General features: G+C 40.2%; 1 protein-coding gene across 2 annotated transcripts in view; it reads left to right on the top strand.

Annotated features, from left to right (window-relative positions):
- Positions 1-24,211, top strand: part of epha3 (eph receptor A3) — an 87,503-nt gene that overhangs the window by 16,132 nt on the left and 47,160 nt on the right. The window lies entirely within an intron of this gene.

The raw sequence follows: 24,211 nt of genomic DNA on the forward strand, positions 1-24,211 counted from the left end.
TTTGTCTTCCTTCCTTTGTTCAGAATACTTAAATTCTCTTTTATACCTATTATTCTTTGGAAACAGCCAAAATTTGGGACCCTATTTATAATATTGTGTCTGTTACAATGCGAAGTTTGCCAAGGCTGCGGAAGTGAAGTGTTTGATGTGAAGACTCTCTCACTTCATATCTGTCAACCCAGTACCTTTGATGTCAAATGGCCAACCTTGATGATGTATGCGTGTATGTGTGCGCGCGCGCGCGTGTGTGAGCGCTCTGTATGCGCGATGTCTTCAAACAAATTCAAAAATCCCAGGAGTGTTGGCGGATAAGTCTGCAGTTGTACATTTCTATTTCCACGCATGTGTGTGTTGCTTTCTCCAGGTCTTTGAGCTATGAGTTGCAGTGTCCAATCGTTCAACAGTAATCTTCTCTGTGACACATCATTAGCTATCTGAAGATCTTAACCAGAGAAGCAAGGATGGGGCTGATAATGCAGAAGAAAGGAGTAAGACAGAGTGGATGGTGAATAATGGAATAGTTGTGGCGATGGTTTGGGGTGTTGGTGGAGGCATGAGTGAGTAGACACGGGAGTCTGGAGATACTTGAGCTCACCCAAAAGTCTGTCGCATTGGAGGTGGTTGAAAAAGCCAAAAAGTACAGTTTGTGACCGTCTGCCTTTAATTTTTATGCTATCTTTGTTGACTTTCCATGTGCTACTTCATCATCACACAAATTTTTCTGGGTTTTGAGGTTTCATTCATGGGAGAGAATCAAACTGAAGAAATCTGGTGCTACAGCTCTACAGACTGACATAGTGATATCTCTTTATCTATGGACTTCACCAGCAGATCTGAACAATTTGTTTACTAATTGCAATTTCACTCTGTCCTTGTCACTCCTCACACCACTTCACTTAAGCTATTTAAGCTCAAAGAAGTAAATGATTGTCCTTTGACAAACTGTTATGTCCCTTTGGGAGCAACCAGCAAGCGGATTCAGAGGTTATGTGTCCTAATAAACCTTCCTCAGCATATAAGACAGGATTCCTATCTGCTTTAAAATGACTGTAGTTGTTTAGAAACTAAACTATATTTTCCAAAAAATCCTTTATGCAACACATATTAAACCCAATCTTTATAATGGGATGCATACATGTGAACAGTGTCCAAACAGAGCTTTGCCACATAGGAAAAATTACATTTCCTCTGGGCAGCTTCTGCATCTGGTGTAACAGCTTTCCTCCATTACACTTAGCCTAAAGTATTTCATCAGTGTTTCTCTGCAACAAGAGGCTTGAAGCTACCCAATAGATTGTCCCACACTGAAGCTTTTCACGCTGCCATGCAATTGGTACTTCAAATTGGTTTTATATTTAAATGCCATATTGCAAATGTATTGGTGAGTTAGAATGACAATAGATGCAGCCTATACATCTGCTCACTTGATCCTCTTCTGGCTTGTTTTTCTGTATATTTTCTTTGACCAAGGGAAAACTGCTCCCAGCAGCTTTGGAAGATGAGACAGCAGCACCAGCTGCATGTGACATGAAGCCCCTCTTCTTCTTTGTTGTGGCAGGATGCTGTGGTCCATCTCCCTCTTCAGTATATGGGCTCCTCTTTTCTCAGTTGCATAGTCCTTTGCTCTGCATAAGAAGCCAGGGAAAGCATCTGTTTGAAAGCAGCATCCTCTGCACTGCGGCTACACCACAAAGACTTAGAGTTCAAACTATGTTAGAGGTCTAAAGAAAAATGAATTTGGTTGTACTCCTAGTTACTGTAGCTTCTCCCAAAATGCCTCCATGTTCATCAGCTCTCTCCTCTTCAGAGCTACGTCCAGTGTTAATTAAAGATCAAAGGCTGTCTCTCAGGTCAAGCCCCTGCTGTCAGGGCCAAGGGAAGTTCCTTTTCTGAGGCTGTGAACTCCAGATGAGCCTGCCTCACAGTCCAGATGCAGCCAGGAACTTAGCCGCAGCTGTCAGATGAAAACCCTGTATGTTCAAAATGTAAACTGGTCAAAATCAGAGACACTAATGACAATGTTCAATATTCTTCTGAGCCTTGTTTTTTTTTTTTTCCTCAAAATTTTCTCAAACTTCATCCTGAGTATTTTAAAAACCATTAGAAAGACAGTAATGATAAAATAACTGGAAGCGTTTTATTTTTTCTTTCTCAATCTGAATAAAAAAAAAATAAAATAAAATCAATACATTGAAACTAGAACAAGAAGAGTAGTTGTAGAATAGTTGTTTATGTAGACAAATGGCAGACCCCGATCCCACTTTCCCCCTCCCACCCACCCACCCTCTGCTCACTTCCTGCTCCTCTGTGAATTGTGTGAATGTTTGGATGTATTTGACAATCTCTTATTAGTTTCAGAGAGGTCTAATGGACTCTAATAAGGTCTTATGTTACGCTGGAGTGGGACAGCTGCACCAACAGACACTCTTAGTCCCTGCATGCAGCCGTTGGGGGCCCCCGCACACAGCTCGCTCTGCAGGCCCACTGTGTTAACAGATAGATGACTGTGTAAAGTTCGGTCACCATACAGACAGATAGCAAGAAAAGATGTAAACATATTTACAGTGTTACAGCCAGCTAAAACAGATAGAAGCAGATGTCTTAAGTGTGGTCTCTTAATTCATTGCACATCACAGACACATGCTGACCAAAAACCTGCTTGGTAAGATTGTATCAGATAGCTTCATACCCAAAGAGTTTGGTTATTGTTGATTCATGAATAAATAAACGACAGATTTTTATTGAAATTAAGTGCAGTGAAATAACAGTTGTTCTGGGAGTGGCAGCAACTCCTTGGTATCCTATGAATAAAATAATTGACCATGTTATTTCACTAAAGTAAACAAAACACAGCAAAATTCAGTTGAAGCACAAATGAGTATTGTAGTGATTAAACATACACAGGTCACAGCAATAGATTTTAGATACAGAGTGAAGGGAGAGAGGTGGGAAGACTGACTGACTGTTGGCTCTGACTCCGAACTCGTGTGTGTGTGTGTGTGTGTGTGTGTGTGTGTGTGTGTGTGTGTGTGTGTGTGTGTGTGTGTGTGTGTGTGTGTGTGTGTGTGTGTGTGTGTGTGTGTGTGTGTGTGTGTGTGTGTGTGTGTGTGTGTGTGTGTGTGTGTGTGTGTGTGTGTGTGTGTGTGTGTGTGTGAGAGAGAGCATAAGAGCAGTTGTCTTTGTTTATACAGATTTCAAAGTGTGTTTAAGGATTTAGTGGAATACACTCTTGTATTAAACTGTCATTTTCTTGCTGGGTTGTGTATGTATGTGCTTGGATATGTGTGTTTTCTTTGTTTAACAAGAAATGCTTGAAAGGAGGGATGTTTTTTTTTCACCTTCAAATGTGAGCATGGAAAAGGTTTGACTTCAGGAAAAGGATATTGTGTGCAAGCTGCCATTTTAAGGGATGCGTGTGTTTGGCTGACGGTTGTGGTGTAGATGTGCGATTACATGTGCTGAGTATATTGCTGTTAACATATTTTGATATTTCATCATCCATGTCAGAGCAGGAGATGTCATCAGATCCTTTGTCAGGAAGAGGTGGTGAGTGAACAGAGTTTTTCACACTGTACAACGTGCATTGACGCGTCAGTCATCATCCAGATTACTGTATGTTTTCAGAGCAGGCTTCAGCCTTTCCACAGAGAATGTGAGGCCAGATCTAATCTTCCTAAGTCAGTCTTTCATCTGTCATTAGAACAGACTGCAGCAGGTGAACTAACTCCAATCTACCATCAGTGTGAAATTCCTGCAGACCTAATTTGATCCTAGAAGAGCAAACTGATGTCTGTCTGTGGACTTTCTTTTGTGCGTGCGTGTCTGCATGTGCACGCCCATGTACGCAAGTGCATGCATGTGTGTGTGTTTTGCCAATCTAAGCAGCTGTTCTGTTGTGTGTTCAAGGAGAGACTCAGGTTTACATTCTTGCTGGATTTATCAAGACACACAATTCTCACACTTGCCATAATGCTTACTACAGTAACGCATACACAGTAAATCTGTACACAAAGATGCAGGTGCAGAGAGCTGCTGGTCTTGCTCGGATTTCTTAATGCATTATTAACTAAAAGAAGAGACTTTAAAAAAAAAAAAACTTTTAAAATGACTTAAATCTTAAAAGCATTACAAATTAAATGGGAATTAAAATAATCTCAAATGACTTCATTATAAAATTTATTTTTAATGACTTGATGAACTGTTTTAAAGCAACGCTGCCTTTCCCCCTCGTTTACGGTTTCACTCCTTTCCTCTCTCTCCACTCACCCCAGTGGCTGATGATCTTGGCCGCTGGTTCAAAGCCCGCTGTCCATTTCACCTCGGATGTTTTATATCACTCTCCACTCTTGCTTAAGTGATCTTAGCTGCTGCCCTCATGCACAGACATGCTTTACTTTCAAGGAGACATGTTGGACTCATATTATTCACCCGTCACGCAAGCCTACATCAACCTGACCAATCAAACACTCAAGCTTAGCTCTCTGAGAAACATTCAGCATCATTTGATTTGTGGCAAAGCTGTTTATCTTAAGCAGTGAGTCACTATAATGTTATTAGGGTTGTTACTGCTGCCAATCCCACCGGACCTCTGCATCGCTTTCATCTTCTTGTAGTATTTTGGTCTGTTAATGTTAAAATTTAATATTTATAACAAAGGATGCTACTGATCTCCAGTGCAAACATTGGTTGTTAAAGATATGGGCTTGTCAACTTAATTTTGTTTTTCTCAAGTTATCCCTAGTGTTTCCTTCGATCCAAAGTAATGCTGCTTCATATTATGCTAGATATAATAATAATAACTTAAGATCACATTGAACATTGCAATTAAAATACTGAAGAGCGTCAGCATCATCAAAGTGTTTTAGTCCCACAGTTGCGCTGACATATTCCCTCTTTTGCTCCCCTCATCATCCATATATATCTATTTTTTTTTTTTTTTTTTTTCTTGAGTGTTTTTTGTATATTTGTCTGCCAGACTGTTGAGGTTGAGTGCTGTGATTTCATGGGGCTATTGGCTCCCCTCTGGTCCCTTGGAAAGGACTGTTTGTTTGTGTTGGCCATTATATAACTGCCCGACTCTCCACAAGAACATGTCGACTCTAGACACACACAATGAGCAAGCCCATCAAAATGCATACACACACATAGATGGACAGAAAACACAAAGCCACATTCCAAAATAGCATACATTGTAAACCAGCAACAGGCTAATATACTTCACTGCTTCCATTGTCGTTCTCATTTCATGCCAAATATGTGTTTGGATGTCCTGCGTGTGTGTTTGTGTGCATCTCTTTGTTGTGGTCTTTATTTATCCAGTTGACTGCATCCTCTCAACCATTGTTCCTTGTTACAGCTGCACCCTGCACGCTGCTACACATCATATCCTATAACGGCAAACATTCACACTGGGAACTGCACAGTTCAGCGGAGTGTAACAATCGTCTGTTTCTTTTGGGCACCTTCTCATACACTTCTGTCACACACATTTTCAGAACCAAGAACCAGAGAATGCTAACCTGTGTGAGTGTGCATTTGTTTGGGTGAATGAAGTGTTACTGTACATGGCTCTGCGCTAACGCTGCCGTTCCATTGCGTCAGTCTCCTCCCCCCTTGTCAGTTTAGCTTAGTGTTAAGGCTTTCTCTGCTGCAGCCTTTGGCTTTGGTTGTGTGCTGCCTGGTATTTAGACTTTTTGTAGCTGAAAAGGAGAGAAGACACTGGAAGAGAGGACAATTCCTGGATTGAGTGCTCCAGAAAGAATGGTCTATACAAATTTGCACATTTCTCTTTCCTGCTGTTCCATGTAGCAGAAAAGTTACAATTGAGCATCCTCTTCACTGGTAAATGGCCATGATGGATTTTTGTGTCCACTCCTGCTTTTTGCTCTGTTCAGCTTCTTCTATTGACTTGTGAACAAATGTGTTGTGGATTAGGAAAGAGACAACAACAACACATGCAGCAATGTGTGACTTTCTGTGTTTAAAGGTGCAGCCTGAGGTCAAATAGATGTTTGTGTGTGTGTAGTATTTAGCTTCATATTCTTTGCTTGCTGTCCAAATGTTGAGCTCCCCCAGCTACTGTCTGACTTTTTGAGGAACTTCCATAACCTTGATGTGCAAAATAAAACGGAGCTAATTAAAACATGCTGAGAAGCCCACAGCAATCATACTGACTCCCACTCCACAACACAGCATCCAGAAGGGAAATCTTACTAGAGGGATGGAGGGAGAAAGAGAGAGAGAGAGAGAGACAGTGAGAGAAAGAGGAGATGATGAGCGCAGCGTTAATTAGAGACAGCATTTTGCTGCAGTCCAAATACAGGAATTACCTTCAGCAAGCAAAACTCCATGCTCAGTTTGTATATACTCCTAGTATATGGTGAACACACACCAAGTGTGTGTGCTGCGGAGTTCTTGCATGCACAAGACAGAGAGAGACTGCACATTGATATGCTTACCCATCACTATTCATTATACTGTGATACTATTGTGAATTTCTGTATGTGTGCATGCATAAGTGCATGTGGAGTGCAAGGCCAAGGAGGAGGATCTACTCAAGGATGGAGAAAAGGTTTGTTCATTTGTAGTATTATTGCCTGTTTGCTTTTCTCTTTATGGGCAATTCAAAGCAGGCTGGGGGTGGTGGGTAAGCCTGTCACCCCAGGGCCCTGGTGCTGTTGGGACTTCAAAGCTGGTGGTAACCACAGGCTCAGGAATTCAACTTAACACACACAGAGACAAGGGCTGTCTACACGGAAAACACACGCACACACACACAAAGACTTACAACCAGGCCTAAGACAGAAATGGAGGGATAAATAGATGGTGTTTATTTGTTAGAGAGGCCCCCGCCCACTTCACAGTGGTCAGTCTTTCTGTGAGTATGTGTGCGACTACATGTTGGGGGTTGTGAGTGTACTGTACACAGAGACTTGTGGGTACAAAAAAATAAGCAAAAGAAAAGGCTACACATCACTTATCTCTAAAGATGTGTGCGTATGTGTGTGTGCTTCTGCTTGTATCAATCGTTGGCTCAACTGGATGACAACTGGGTAACTGCCACCATTATTAGGTTGTGTGTGTTTGTACATGTATGTCAGTGGACATCAGAGAATGACACAGCAGGAAATATCCTGCTTGATCGACGCAGTGGATGTTTGGATACACATGTAATATAACAGGAGGGAAATGGAGGAGTTGAGCAGGGGAATCACTCTATCATTCCTGAAGGATGATCGGAAGCAAGCTGGAGAGAGGAAGGAGAGGGGTGAAGGCAAGAGAGGAAGAAAATCAAGCTGTGGCAGGGATATAGACCCCCTGATGGAAGATTTGTATTTGCTGAATGCTTGTTTTGTCATTTGTGACGTTCCCTCTATCAAGTCAACATCCTCAGAGTTGGACTTTAGGGCTACAGCTATTGATTATTTTTGAGTATTATTAAATAATCAATTGAGTAAACTAATATTTTTTTGTCTTATTACAAAGCAATGGCAGAAAAGAAACAAAAATAGGATAAAAATTGTAACCAACCATGTTACATTGCATTGTGTTGTCAGTGCATTTTGGGCACTTGAGTGGTTTTGGTTTATGTGCTGTCATTAAAAATGTGCCGTTGCCATTGTTTGCAAGTTCCAGTTTACAGTGGATGCACTGCACAGTGTTCTTGGTTTTTTCTTTTTTCTTTTTGCAACTTGAAATCATCCCACACATTTGACATTTTTTAATCTTTTCTTCTTTTCCGTCATTTCTTGATTACCATCTATGATTGCGCCACTGATTGGAAGCCAAATAATAACCGTCTGTGTGAAATACAGCAGAGCATAAAGTATTATCTGAGTGAAATGAATTACATGAAGCTTTGATTGGAGAAAAATTGCCTCAATCAATTTTTTTAATCAAATTACTCTAGTAATCGTTTCAGCCCTGGATGATTTAAGGTTTTTTTTTTTTTTTTTTAAGCATTGCTCCACTCACACGTTTTGTGTGCATTGCTTTCAAATGTTCCACAAAGTTGTTACTCTGGCTAATCTAGAGCATAATCAACAGCTCATTGCATCTTTTTCTTTCTGCTCTGTGTATTTACACTACCCATTACAGCTATCAGTGTTTCATGTCACAACTTAAATCTTTTCTTGTGTGTGTTGTCCTCTTCACCATCAGTGAGTCACAGCTTGTCAAAGAGCCTAATCACAATACCGGTGGTATTGCACTCATCACTTCATCACATCACATAGGATTACATATTACGTATAGCCATTTTAAGTGATGATTAAAATAGATCTGTTACTTTAAACTTGTTTCATGTGATGTCTTGTGCCCTTGGTGCTAAAGGTGCGGTGGTGCCCCCAGCTGCAGACTCATTCAGATTTGGGTTGTGCCTGTCAAGTGTCCCACTTATCTAAACGCATCCTGTCGACATGCGCACTGAACCTGCTAGTAGTTGTCAGTCACATCATCTCATTGTGCAGCTGCAATGCGTGCAGTGAAGAGAGGTTTCTCAGTGTCATTTCATTTTGAAACACCCGAGCGTCACTACATAAATGTCTGTCTTCCAGCAGCTGTCTGATCTTGCCGTGTTGCGACATCACAGATGTCAGCGTAACAACCTTTCCATTTCAGCAAACACTGCAATGTTTAATGACATCCAAGCAAAGACAGCGAAGTCTCTTTCAACAAATTGGAGAGAGAGAGCACAGCATGCATGTCGATTGACAATTCTTTAGTTAAGGTCATACAGACAGTCACTGCTGATGTAATAACTTATCAGAACTGACGTGCTCAACCGTCCTCAACTTTGTCTTGAGAGAATTTTTTCCATTTTTTTTTTTTTTTTTCTTGTGGCTCTTTAATCTTTTTCACCAGCAGGTTGTTGCTCTGCCTTTTCACACAAAGTGCTCTGGTTTGACACAACAGAGTTTACATCGACAGCATTAAGATTTCTCTAATGCTAAATTACGTGACCCAGATCGGTAGATCCGACCACACCCAAGCTGTCACTGAAGCACTGACTGGCAGCTGTGAGGAGAGTAGGGTGAATGTGCCACTTGAGTTATCCATTCACATATTTTGCTGTTTTTGAAATTATTGTTATTATATTTTTTAACTGATCAGTGTCATCGTGATGAATCTAAGGCATCACAGCTTGACTTTCTAGCAGCCAACTAATGCAACCCAGAATGATAATGGTTTTAGTCATATTGCAACTTAACTGTATATCTTTCAACTTTATATCACTTTCTCTTAAATGTGAACATGGAGTACATGGGGTAAATAGAGTCCTCCATCTTAATCAGGTCTGCAGGAAGTGAGGAATCACAGTTCCTCTGGAATCTGGATGTGTGTAACAGAGAGAAGGCACATGAGTGCACATCACAAGTGTGAGAAACATGTCTGTCCATATATACAGGTCACTAGTAAACCAAAAGTGAGCATAGGTAAGTAGAGGAAGACAAAGTGCTTACCACAGCAGGAGCTGCTACACACACACACAGCCACACTCAAATATTTTCAGAATATTGTATATTCAAATATCTGCATTTGAAAATTGATTAATAATTACTTTCTAGAGTTTTTAAAAAGTATGTAGGGTACATTTCTTCATGGCACAGCCTTGAGATGGACAGGCTGCTGTGCTGAGTGTACATTTGGCTCCGAGTGTGCTGGAACAGATCAAAAGAAGATGGTCAGAGGCAAGTTTTAAAAAGTCATGCATTTCTAGGTTTAGAATGAAAGGTTTTGAAAAGGTGTCAGTTGACTTTCAGGATCCAGTTTCTATTGAAATCTCTTTATGTCCCCTATGGCTGAGTTTAGGCATCCTCCATGAGACCCTTTTTTTTTTTTTTTTTTTTTGGCCTTTCTGTAGCAAAAGCAGCTGACCTAAGGATGTCACTATGGTAGCAATCTTAAAGTCTGTGTCCACCATTCTCACATGAAAGAAAAGTGTACTACTGTGCTAGACTTGGAGTTCAAGGTTTGAATTTTGGTCAGAAGTGTCAGTTAAAGGGATAATTTGAGGCTATGTTGGGCAACTATGCTAAGGAGAAAGTTTCAACGAAGACACAAAAGCTCATTGAGTTACAACCAATTTCAGTTCTGACCCTCAAATATAACCTCAGCCACTCAAATAAGCTTGAGTTTGCGCTTGGAAATTTGTTGTGCTTGTCTGTGGAGACAAGTAGCTGGAATAACCTTTCTTTAATAGATGTTGACCTCTGACAGAGGTTGATGGAGAGAATTTTACAGTTTTACTGAGTCGCCTTCTTCAGTAGAGGAGGTGGCAAACTGTGTAAAGGTCTCTTATGGGCATAACACAGACCTTATTCTGGAGATGAGAATAAAAAGTGATTTTCCATGAATGCTGCTGAATCTGGAAATAAATCCAACTAGTACAAGCAGACACCACTCTTCACTGCACAAACATGTGTCATCTCAAAATATTTCTCAGCGTGTGCCCCTGTTACAGCATCACTGATGTTGTGGAAAGTCCTGTCTCTTTCCAATGATCCATAGACTTCACTCCATGCATCCCTGACTACCCTTACTTCCACATTTGATTGAGTTAAAGGAAAAGGTCCTTGCACTCAGTTATTGCACACTTTATCCATCCCCCTGTCCATGCACCAAAAGCAAGACGAGTGGTGACATTTTACCTCCAGTCATGGCGATTGACTTAGGATTGGTGTCAGATGGAGTGACATGCCCTCTGGTGTGTATGTGTGTAAGTATGTATGTCGAGGAGGTAGGGGGATTGTCGTCTGCATGTAAGAAGTACACTACTGTTGTGTATGCATAAGAGTGTGTGTCAGTTTGGGTGTGCTGATTAAAAGCGGTCAGGCCTCAATGATCAGGCCTTTAACTGTCCCAGCACACTGAATGCCAAACACAACAGAGCATGCTCAGAGCATCCAAGCATGGAGACTGCAATGCATAACTACAATGGTCAACCTTAAAGCCCCACATACAGCAGTGTGTGTGTGTGTCTGTGTGTGTCTGTGTATGTATGTATGCACAGCTTGATGGTAGTCTATGGTCACTGATGATGCCATGAAGTCTTCATTCATTTTACACTTCCTGTATCTAAACAAAACCCAAAACTGAATCCAGAAGGGAAACTTATTAAATTCACTATTAAATACCAGTAAGTCTAATATAAATCAATATAAATTGCGTTTCTCATTCAACTTTCAGCAACAAAATAATGTGTAACATGTGGGACAGGAAGAAAATGTACTTTGAGTGATTGTTGTCTATAAAAAAAAGTTGACTTAGTGAAGTTAGATCATTTGTCTGTATGATTATATTCCTACTGTTTGTTGAGCTCATTCCTAATGAATGAGTAGTGTTGCCAATTTTACACCTCAGTTGTGAGACTAGCTGACCTTTCAGGTCTTTAAGCTACTTTACATAGAAGAGTCGCCAGGTTGGCCTTTCTCTCTGCTGATTACACAGCAGCTGGTGTGAATGAGCTTCTACCTTTTACTCTGGGTGATGATTTTATGTAAATTTAGCTAAAGGCACAGCATGTTCAAAAATCAGGATTTTAGCAGTGGAGCATCAGCTTGGAAGTAACTGTAGTTATAATAGTCTTTGTCTCAGTGACTATTTTACATTTGTTTTCTTTGTCTACACAGAGATACACGCAAATGAGAGCAGCTTTATTGGGAATTTGACCGTATTATAATACTGTGATTTAAAACAATTAATTCATTTTTACTCAATTGGTCTTTATTACTGACATGTTGCATGATAAATTCTATGAGAGTCTTGACCTGACATAGCTTTGGTATGATTTGGACTTATATAATTAAAACTTGATTTGGTTTGATTAATGAATTGATGACAGTTTGACAATGCTGCACGACTGTACAATAGTCCACTACAAATATTTCTAATGTCAATGTATATGTGTGTGTGAGTGTGTGTGTGTGTGTGTGTGTGTGTGTGTGTGTGTGTGTGTGTGTATGTATGTATGTATGTCTTTATGTATATATATATATATATTTTTTTTTTTTTTTTTCTTTTGCCTTTCCCTTAATGTGTCCAAGATAGAAACAACGGAGTCAAAAGAATGTTTACGCATACCTGGCAATAAAATCTCATTATGATTCTGAAATTAAAGGTAATTGGTATCAAACAAAGTAATATTGTGTAACAGACAGTTATATTAGTTTGTAGGAATTTTACCCGAAGTTACAACTGCAGTATTTTTAATCAGTTTCACAATTTTAATCAATTTTCCTCCTTCCTAATATCACCACCATGTGCCACCAAGTTGTTCTGTCAAAATGTTTAGCACTACTGCTTTTAAAGCAAAAACCTCTGTCTTCTCTCATTGAGGCTGAAATAGAGTGTCACTTACACTTGGGCAAAGGATCCAACCTTTAAAGGTTGAGGGGTACTGTGGAGATGAGCACTGACCTTTCTTACAAATTACACACACTCACTCAAATATTACTTCTCTCCCTGTCTGGTACACACATGCTCAAACACACACACACAAATATGCATGGAGGGTTGGATGCAGTGTGAAGACGAACAGAGAAAAAAATGGCAGACAGCAGTGTCCAACAAGATTACTATACTCATCATCCACCAATTTCCCACCTCCTCCGATTCATTTCCCTTCATCTCCTCCTGTTCAAATGGATGGCACCAAGCATTTGTCAAGGTGAAGGTAGCATAGCCCACGTTTCGCGCTACAACCGGCCAATTTTTCCATTTCTTACGCTCTGCTAGTCTTTTGCTATTAAATGTTCAATTTCAGCACCTGGAGGCGATGCCAAAGTGCAAAGCCTCAAGGAATGTTAGAGAAATCTAACTGATTAATGCAACACCTCTTCACTGACTCCTGCATGATTTCCTGCTTTCCTGGCCGCTTTGTATATTGCTGTTGGTGCAAATAGCTCTATCGATACTGACCTTCCACTAACGCCTGGACATCAGCTTTTGACCACTATATCTCATTGATTGTGTGTGTGTGTGTGTGTGTGTGTGTGTGTGTGTGTATATTTTTTTTTTTTTTTTTTTTTTAAATCACTTGTAGTTTGGGACTATGTGATGTCATTAAACAGTTACTAAAAGTCGAATCATCTCTCACAGAAACAGAATGTGAAAAATATTGATAATAAAATTACACAATTTAGGGAATTTTAAGTTAATGTAAGTGGTTGGTAGTGCAAGTTTTCAAGTTCACCACAGGCCCTCAGGGTGGGGTGGAGATGACAGTTTAGAGCCAGGGGAAGCTGAGTTGTGTGGTGTTGATGAGACCCCAACTCTAATGAGCGTGAGCCAATTAATCCATTGATTTATATGTAAATGGCTGCTGAAATGTTAGCGGCTGTGAGTGACATCTTCATGTGATTGCCATGCTAATGTCATGGTATGTGACAGACATACGATTAATATGCATGCAGGAATTAAAAGAGTGGGAGACAGAAAGTGAAGAAAAAGGATGCGAGTACAGTATGTGCTCACTGAGATCGCACTGCATCACATTATCGGCAAAATAAGGGGTTAATTGCAATCATACATGAAGCATTAATGAGTCTAATGTATTCTGTCAATCTTTCCTTAAGGGTCTGCTCTTCAAGGAGTACGGATATGCTGTATTCTTTATTATTATTTTTTTGCAATTTAATTTGAACTTTTCATCTTAAAGAATTACCTATAAGTGCTCCCCCTACATTAGTTCGGCAATCAATAGGAATTATATCTTTTTGTCCAACAGGGAGTTAGTTTTACAGTAATGACTCTAGAACTCCATGTGAGTTTTAGGTTCTTTCTCTAATGTGTAAGGATGCTGCAGTGAAGAGTGGCTCATTCTGGTTTGTAGAAAATGGGCTCTGTAAAGTCTTTTCAGTTAAAACAATGCAGTAATGCGGAGTCCTGCTCTCAGCCAGCTAACTGGCTAGGACTCAGTGTTAATTACCAGTGTGCTCAACTTAACTGAGATATTCAGTAAATTGTCCCCAGGTGCAGAAAGAATAGGCTCTATCTTCTTTTTTCATAGCTGCAGTTGAGCTAATTATGATGGGGTACGTGTGTGAGTTTTGGGGGGGTGGAGTTGTACTTGAAAAGGTTTCTGTGTGTGAGAGAGAGCGACATCAAGAGAGACAGAGAGAGAGAGTTTATTGGCCACTTGAGTGTTTAAGCTTCTGTATGTATTTGTGTGCGACTCGGCGTTTATGCAGAATATGGCAGTTGGCATAAGCTCATTGGTCAGTCGTGCACAAATCCATGTTTGTGTGAATGTCTTTCTCTGAATGCTCATGGGTGTTTATTCAGTGTGCGCGCACATGTGAAAGTGCTGCTTCAAAAAGCTTTGCTCGCCTGTCTACTTTGTTTTTCTTTGCATGTGCATTTGTGCGTTCATAGAAGGCGAGGCTAGAATTGGCACATAGTAAAACATGCAACTTCCAAAGCCAACAGTTCTGTTAAGTGAGATGTGCAGTGTTATAATGATGCCATCTATCACTCCCTTCATCTTTCCATTCCTTTATCCCCTCAGTCCTTCATCACCGTCTCTGTGGCCTCATTAATTTAGCCTGGACTATTTATGGGCCTATAAAAACAATAAGGAACGTGAAGAAGGGTTTTACTGGCACGACAGACGCTTGCAGTGCTTGGGAAAGATGGGGAGGCCTGTTGAATTAGATGAAGCATACCACATCACATTCACTTAATTGCACTAGATTCTTAACATCTGGATAGCATTGGACAATGTTTTCACAAATGCAGTATATTTTTGGAAATATTAAACTAGTCTGAAATTGGTAGTTTAGAACATAAATAAAAGCTACGTCTATCTATATAGACTGCCTGTTAGGGGAGACCGTCTGTCTGTGTACCTGACTACAATGCTGTAAATTTTCTGGTATTGAAGTCTTTTGGTTATCGTGGTCATTTGGAGTATTAGATACGATTAGAGAGAGATGTAGCCAATGATCATCAAAACAATATCCATCCATTCCTTCTTTTAGTGTGTTACCATAGGTGTGTGACCACCTCATGCATAACATAGAATCCCCATTGATATTTATGCTGTCTGTATAATATTTGCTAGAGACTGCCATATGGGAATCAATGGGAGATAGCTGACTTACTTTTTATCGGCATTACATTTGTAGGGTTACATTTTCAGTTAGCTAAAATCAATCGAATGTCAATCAAATGCCACCTATAGTATTCTGTTCCAGGCTGTGCAGGTGCTGGTATAGACTTAACACACAGAAAGGTTTGAGTTTCCAAGATTTTGTCGCTTCAAATTATTGTCAACCAATGAACTATAGTAACCTGTGGCTGCTGTTAATGAAGAGTACGTAACACACACTATAGGCTACGCTATGTGGGGTTGTAACATGCTCCTGTTAGTTCCTTTGAGGCTGAAATCATGAGGCCATCATGCGGTTATTGTAGTTCAGGGTTCCCTTCAGTGAGAGGCCTCACTTAGAGATATGTACTGTTGCCAAAAGGAATGGAAGGCTGGGATAAATAAATGGGAAATTGGGAGCATCATCATGAAAAAAATGTTAATCCAAAAAGTCTGTATTAGAGTCTGTAAGGATCCTGATGATTCATAGTTTTTCATTACTCATTATTATAGACAAAATTTGGTGTTTTCATGCAATGAGAGTCCTTGCTCAGGTTTTGTTTTGGAATGATATACTGCTCTGGGTGGATCTTGGTGAGAGTGGGGGTTATCGCCCTGCTGCGGAGTAAAATACCATGTGTGCGCCCAGCAGGAGAACATTCCTGCTGGCCCCATGATTTCCTAAGGTTAATCATGCAGTCCTCATCGCCACTGTAATGGCATTGTCCTCGGGCTCAGCTGCCCTGCTAGGCCCCCCACGCTTCAGCCTTTGGCCTTCCTGACAACACTGCCCCTTAGCTGGCTGTCAACCACGCCGCGCCCAGGGTTTTGATTGGAGGATGGGAGGCTTTAAGAGGATGAAGCCGTGGCTGGGGCTCACTCTGCTTTTAGGTCACATGAACATGATGGTGAAAATGATAAAATATTCTCCCAGGGTTAATAACTGCCACCTTCATCAGTGTCCGGTGAAAGCTGGGCTCTTTATTCAAGGTAGTATGTAAATTTGGGTTTACTTTTACGTATAAAGATTGCTCTATGTAATGTGTACTTTTTCTTTTTTCAATAGTTCCTAGTGATGAAAAGAGCAGACATGACCCAGCAACATTGGCTGCCGCTCAATTAATTTTTTTTTATTTGTGTGTGCAATAGGTGAAGCGCTCTTGAATGACAGCATGGGTTTCCACTCCTGGAGTGATGAGATCTTTTTCAGCATTCATAGTAACTTGCAGAGGCTCAGTATATTTCTGTCTCTGCTTTCTGTGCATTTCTGATGCTTAAGTGGTACCAGCAGCACAGGACAATACATCTTTCTAGCACTTGTTGAGCTACAACAAAGACATTGTCTGTTTTGACTTTATTTTGTTGTATGGTTAACATACACAGACATGGATGTGTGAACCAAACTGGAAAAAAAAAAAAAAAAAAAACACAGCAGTGTGTCGCTTGTAAGGGACAACCATGTTGCATTGACCAGGTGGTTGTATGGAATGAAAGCAGAGGAGGAGGCCACTACTTAGGAAAGCAACAAAGAGTATGCAACAGACATCTTTTTCTCAGAGCTTCTCCCTCTCGCTAAATTCTCTGTGAGTAAAATGGGCTATTCATCATTATTCAAGGACGGACCTGATTAAAGGTGATTAAGCCTTGCCCATCCATCACTCTTGCCTTTCAATCTGTCACTGGCCCCAGTATTGGGGGGGTATATGTGTGTGTGTGTGTGTGTGTGTGTGTATATCTGTGTATGAGGGAAAAATATGTGCTTTTTCCGAATAGTCACCATTACACTAATTGCAAATAATTTCTCAAATAGGAAGAAACAATATACTTGGCTTCTTAATAATGCTGCTTAATGCTAGAATAATACACAAAAGCATTAAAATTGTGGCCTGAGCTTAAATGGGCCGTGGCGGGCCATTCATTCTGGGATTCTTTAGTAACCCTATGATGAATGCCCACTTTGCTTCTCTGATGAATGACAACAACAAAAGCTTTTCTTCCGTTTCTTTATAATCGTAATGTTAACCAATGATGTCAAAAGAACAGAGAGTTTTCATGAGAAAGAGTTAATTGACTGGTATTCCGGGTGTCATCTTCTTAGGGGCAACAAGACACCCAGCCTTTCATCAGACTGCAGACTGTGAGACAGGAAGAATTAACCTGAAATATTTTATCGAGTTTCAAGTGCCTTCATATCTTAAAATAATAAGTTGTTGCTGTCCCTTTCTCAGGGAAAGTACAAGCTCTGAAACAGTATTTAGACTGTAGACTGTAGCACTGCAACTGTGTAGCGTTTTAAAATGGGGTGAGGCGGATTTCATTGCAGGTTTTACAGAGTGTTGAGTTCAGTTTCACTAGCTGTGGTCAGGGAGGGAAATGTGGATGACACACACTGGTCAGTCTCTGATTTCTAGTAAAAGACCTATAGCCACTTCACAATGTGAGTCAGCTTTGGATACTACTTTCCAAACAAGTGCCTCTTAGGTTGATTGTTAAATGGTTTGTGTGTGCGTGCATGTATGAATGTGTGTATGTGCACAGATAGTTGCACATTACAGAGGTAGTTCCATCAGCTTGACAAACTCGCACACAGACGGACATCGTCCTCTGCATGATCCAAGAGTGACAATTTTACACAGGGCAAATGTAAGATAAACAGCTCTCAAAACTTATGCTTGAGTATATCAGGATGGACACAGTTTGTGTGCGCTGTGTGAGAGCAGAGTATACAGTATTTGCAGCTTCAGTAAAACCTGTAGAAAAAGTGCTCTGGGAGTACGACAGATATCTGGTTATTTAACTTTTCTTTTCCACTGTGTCGAGCTTGGGCTGCACAGACGCTCGCTAACATCAGCTCAGCAGGGTGCCATACTGGTATTACACTTCTGCTGAACCTGCACTTCCTCAACTGTCTCAATCCCACAACTACTAAACACCTCTAGGGCAGAAAGTCACAGAAATGAGAGTTTCGAAAGTCATGACTGAGAAATTCCTGAACAAAGGCGACACATGAAAGTGATATGGTTTTCATATTTGTTTTATTTTGTATGGATAAGTAGGTATTTCTGATATTTAAGGGCGTTACCTCATCTATTTATTATTTCCTCTCTGAATCTTTTGCTTCTTTAATGTTGGGTTCATCCCCAGTTCTCATGTTGCTATATTTATATTGCAGATTTTCCTTTATCTATATGAATTACTAAGTGCACTCAGTGTCTTGCATCATAAATAGTCTTATACTTCAAACTTTTTCTTGTATGCTTTTCTTATTTTTAATTGGTCTCTGGTGTTTTGTTTCACAGAGCTCTTAATGGATCTTCCCAGCAGTGTTGTTTGTGTGTATGTGTCTATTTGTTTGTGTGTGTGTGTGTGTGTTCTAAGATTAATACGGGAAGTTTGTTTTGAATAGACCCATATGATTGTTTTCCGTGTGACATCAGTGATGATTCATACTATTCATACTACGTACTTAACATGTATTTACACAGTCGGTGTCTCTGTCTGAACACAATATTGTGTATGGATGTGCAATTCACATTGATATTTGCTGTTCACCAAAACACATCCATACTTATGAAATACAAGTGTGTTCTTTGTCAAAATGTGCATGTTAAGAAAATTGAATAGTACTCATTAACAGTTTCGGCATAAATAGCAGTTTACACCGTGTGTGTGTGTGTGTGTGTGTGTGTGTGTGTGCGCGCGAAAATACAGAGCAAAGGAGCAAGAGCAGAGTATGGGGGGAGGGAGTAAGGCGAGAGTCTTGATGTGCTCTTGGATCGTGCCAGGATGTCTGGCCCTGTCTGTAGCTCACCTGCGCTGGTCTGTCACTCACAGACACACACCCAAATGGATACGCATACATGCAGTAACGCACACAAACACACACTTTCAAGGGCACAGTATTTATACAGCGTACATTCTTTCTTACATGCATAACAGCTAAATCACAAGATGCTGATTTATAGAGAGATTTATCTCTCTCTCTCTCCTTCTCTGACCTAGTAACTGCTACCCCAGGGTCTCTCTCGCTCCTTCTGACTCTGTCTCAGTAGCAACACATGGTGGGACACCCTGTGGTGAGGTGTGTCAGTTGAAGAGTGATTTAATGCTGCTCTGCCCCAACCACTGCTGACACCTGCCTCAAGAATCCTACTGCACACACACAAACACACATTTCTATGGATACACACAAATGCATGCACATGGCTAACACATACACAGTAGTTTACCCTCCCGGAACCCCCTAATGCATAAACAGTTCCTGTTGCCTCAGGAGACCTCATTTTGATATTTACGCAAAGGATTGCAGACAAGCTCTCGATAGACTGGGAACTAAGACGTTTAGTTATGAATTATTTCATATTTTTAAGAACTTATCTTTTCCTAAAGGATCTGGACACTGTCGTAGCATGATTGGAGTTCAAGGAAACACCTATAATAGTGCACCACCACCACCACCAACAGCCATACGCAAATAAGCATTTTGACAAGAGTCAAACCAAAATTAGAAGGTCTAATTCTATTGATACACTCAGCATCTCACTCTGGCCAAAGCAAAGTCTAGAAACTTTGGAAGGGGTTGATGGCAAATTCCTGCAAACAGATTTCTGGTACATTCTGCGTGCTTATTATTGTAACCATGACAATATTTGTCTATGCTTGCGGCTGTAGGGACATTATTTTAGGAGACACTCATCTGGGTCTTATCAGACCGTGGGGATAACCCGTCTACATGGTCATGCAGGTTGGATGACTTCCACAGGATGGAAAGTAATATTTTTTCCATGTGTGGGCAGGACAGATGAGGTACAAAGTTCATCAGCCAAATACCATCTCTTCTATGGTAACACACTGCAGTTGTTTCCATCCAGTAGATATCTACACAAGTTTTTTTTTATAAACATGTTCTTCAGGCTTTTTATTTTTTGGTTGCCTTTTATTTTATAATTTTTTTTATAGGAATAAAGGAATTGTAAAAATTAAGAAAAAAGCATCTTTGGACCAACAGTATTTCTTTGCAGACTTCATTGTTCATATATGCATGACGTATGATATACAGTCTATTCATACCTAGTCTTAGGCAGTCAAAATATTATTTCCTTTGACTTTCTGTGTCTGTGTTTGCCTACTTTTTACAATTCTTCGCTTTTTTTTTTATTTTGCTTTCACTGAGGAACATAATGGAGCATCCAGTAAGCTAGGACTCATTTGAATGCACAACACAGTGAATGGAAGGGGCCGAAACGCTGGCATGGACGTGTGAATGTGATTACTATTTTGTTATACCAAACCTTGATCAAATTGTCTCTCATTCTATCTCCTGCGGCATGCAGGAGAATCTTATTAGCTGCCTTTGGCGTGGACCACCCAGAGGAATTCTCAGCCCTTAACAAAAAGATTGTGACCTTGCTACCTCTGTCAGAGATCCATTGAGTGATGTTTAGTTTCAAGGTGAGAACTAATGAGGTACACGTGGGCTTTTTGAAGAAATGGTATGGTATAGCTGTTAAATTATCTGGTCCTACATGGATATTGGGAGGTGTACTCTATCATTAGCTCAACCATGTTATATTACTGGGCCTTACATATGCATTACCAGCCTAAAGTTTGGACACACTTTCCTATTCATTGGGAAAGTGTGTCCAAATGTTTGACTGGTAGTGTATATGTATCGTATTTTAATGGAAAAATAGGCAGATATTGGTCTTACAAGAGTAAACAGAACACTTATTTCAAATGAAGAAACCATCTGGGCTTCATACAGTGGAGAGCAAAAGCAGATAATGCTCCACAGCACTAATATCAACAATCAGGTGTGTTGATCAGAAATGGATAAGGGAAACTGACATGAGGTATTATTACAAAGTTCATCCTGAGATAATCCCTTATTGATCCATTTTGTTCCAGCCTTAGTTGGGGAATAATGAAGCCAGGATGTCATGTCTGATGTGAGAGGACCCTGGGAGCTCTTTGGCATATGGTAGCAGTAATTTTCTGTGGCTTGTGTGCAGGTGTCAGTCAGCACATGTATATACATGCATGTATCTGTGTATGTGTTTTGTGTGTTTAGTTGAGTCCTTCAGGCGTCCTCAGGTGTTCCAGCAGGGAAAGTGGTCCTCTCTAATTGGCTTTACTACGAATCTCCATCCCGAGTTCAGCAGGCTGAGTAGCTTCTCCCTGACTGGGACGCAATGTCAGCAACCATATGGACACCTATTCATTTGAATTACAATAAACACTGGGGGATTTCAGCCTGGAACAATTAAATCACATTTAGAGACAAAGGATACAGTGAATTAATTTACAAAAGATGGAACGCTATGTGAAACATAGCATATGGTTACATGTAATGTTAGCTGTCATGTATTCAAAACAAAAAGAAAAAATATTAATATTTATCTATCACAATAAAACAAAATAACAAGTAATTTGGATCTAATAAGGAATATTGCTTTATACCCAATTCCTTTTTTCTTTTTTTGGGGGGGTGGGGCAGTGGATGTATATAGCTCTGCCCCCCCCCCCACTAACTATCACTAACCATCTCTTAATTACTCATTCAGGTCTGATAGTAAATGTAATTTCTTTTAAATCTAGATGAAAGGTGAGAGGGAGGTTGGAAAATGTAAGGATGCACTTCCTCCTGCTCCTTTCCGAGCATGTCTTTCATTGTTTTATTTTTAATTCATGTTTGTTTCATTTGAAATAAATTAATTCGTTCAGATCCTGCTCCCGTTGCTCAGAAAACGTACAATGTCAGCAAAATAATTTTTCTCACAAAGAAACATCTTGATACGCTAAGCTAACCCAACAAAAATTTGCACTTTCCAAAGATGTGTAATGGTTCAATATTAACCGACAGAGTCACTGAAGATATCAGAAACTTGTGGCATTTTTGTGACTTTTGTTAAGAATAACAACAGCCCTGAAATCTTGGTTATATTGGAAAAACACAGCCTAAGGAGACTGTACACACTAACACTGGTTTTAGCAGGAGGAGGGTATTGAACTTACAGCAAAGAATAAATACAGTGACATAAATTTTTCATATATTAAGGCATGAGCTTTGGATTTCCTTTTGGTAATAAAACGTATGAAATGCACTTACTTGTAATCGTCCAAAGGATGGGAGTCTGTTCTACGTCCCTAAATTTTCCCCTATCAGAACGTACATGGCAACACGGTTGCTGCTGGCGACTATTGTCACACATGGGATTATGGAACAATAGCTTGGCCAGCTAAATCACCAAGATGACGACAGCTTGTGTGTCTTTGTGAATGCGTGTTTGGTGTACATGGCCGGTTATCAGTGGCATTCAAAGCAGCACAATAGTCCTGTAAAGGATGAGTAGAGGCAAATTGGTTTAAAGGACGGCTTGGATGTTATGCAGTGCGTGTTTCCAGGGAATGCAATGGTGGTATGTGTGTGTATGTATGTGTGTCTGTGTTTGGGCAATTGAGAGGGCATTGGCAGGTCGTCATCATCTTGAGAGAACACAACAGAACCACACACACAAACACACAGGTTGTAAACGCACTCAGTTTGTGAGAATGTGAACTGAAAGCAGCAGTGTGTGATGGGTCAAGGCAAATAGATTTACTGTTGGGTTGGAAATGTGTGTAAGGTTATTGTTTGTATGTGAGATTGTGCTCTTGTGACCAAGGTCTGTGTGTGAATGTGTGTGTTCAAGACAGAGAGGAATGCAAACACTCAAAGACTGAGAAACAGACAACTTATTTCTATAAAACAGTCATACTTTTGATATACTCCTCCCCCCTGCCCTTTGTTTGTGTCTCTATCTGTCTTATCTAAATTTTTCCCCCCTCCCCCCCAACAACATATATCCCACTTGTCCATTTATCTCTCCGTAACACACGCAATAACAAAAAATGGCAGAGGAATTTTACAGCTGATTGTGTGTGCGAGTGTGTTTGTGCAGCTATGATGCTTGTCCTGGATTTTCTTTCTGACCTGGCTAATCTCTGGGGTGTGGAGGGTGGAGGAAAGTTTTCCCCTTGATAGATACAGCAGGGAGTTGATCCATGCGTCTATGTGGGGCTTTACAGTACTTGCCCTGGTTTGCCCCAGTTTACTGTCCTTCACATGCACGCACACACAGACACGCAGATGTCCTATTACAATAGAGCTGCTATTGCTCTCTCATGCTCCATTTATTTAGAATTAAGAAAGGGCACCACATGTGGTATACTTCCATACTGTCATAATTAAATTTTGTAATGTTGTGGCTGATTGGTTTTTAATAGAGACGTGTGTGTGTTTTTCAAAGTGACTTTAACTCTGTTATTAATAACGATGTGTCATCTCATATTAAATTAAAAACATTCTATAAACTAGTATTGTTGAACAATTATAAACATATTTTCGGGCTGAGTCATGTGTGTACCCCTCAGTGTTTTTATTAGATTAAAGGCTCAGGCTTACACGACACTGCAGCAGCTCAGAAAACAAGTGCTTTTTAATAAACCTCTGAAGTGATGATCGTGATAACTTCCCCTTGAACCAAAGAGGCCTTTTGTGAACATGAAAGAGAGGGGAATTAAAAAAAGGGAAGCACTAAATCTCCTGTTGTTTTAGTCATCAAGGTTAGACTGATGTATGAAGGCCAATATTTGCTGCTATTAAAATCTAATTTAGTGCAGTCAGCATACTTTGGCAATGCTGCCTGTCTAATTACTTAACATTATCACTAATTGGCTTGACATCATTTTGAAATCAAATTGAAATTAAGGTGAAGTAAGTTGTTTTTGGGAAACATAGTGGAAAAGATCTATCATTTCACTGTTCACAAATTTAATATCAGGTTACCTAGTGTTTAATGTCCTAAAACAAACACACATACACACTGTTAGTGTGATCATTTGCTTGTGTGGCTCAGGCCATTTCTAATGGCCTAAATGTTTCCTTTCTGCCACAATACCAATGTTGTACGTTGTCCTCACCTTTAGACGCTATCTTTACCTCCTCTTCCTCCTTCTCTGCCTCCTCTCTTTCACTTGACCCCATCCTCCTCATTTACCTCTATTCATCTTTCCCAGCTTCCCTTCGTTCTCCTCTTATCCTCCTCATCAGGCTGCTTTATTATGCAAATCAGAGTTGGATCT

This window comes from Echeneis naucrates, chromosome 21 (genome assembly GCF_900963305.1).
Source record: "Echeneis naucrates chromosome 21, fEcheNa1.1, whole genome shotgun sequence".
Lineage (NCBI taxonomy): Eukaryota > Metazoa > Chordata > Actinopteri > Carangiformes > Echeneidae > Echeneis > Echeneis naucrates.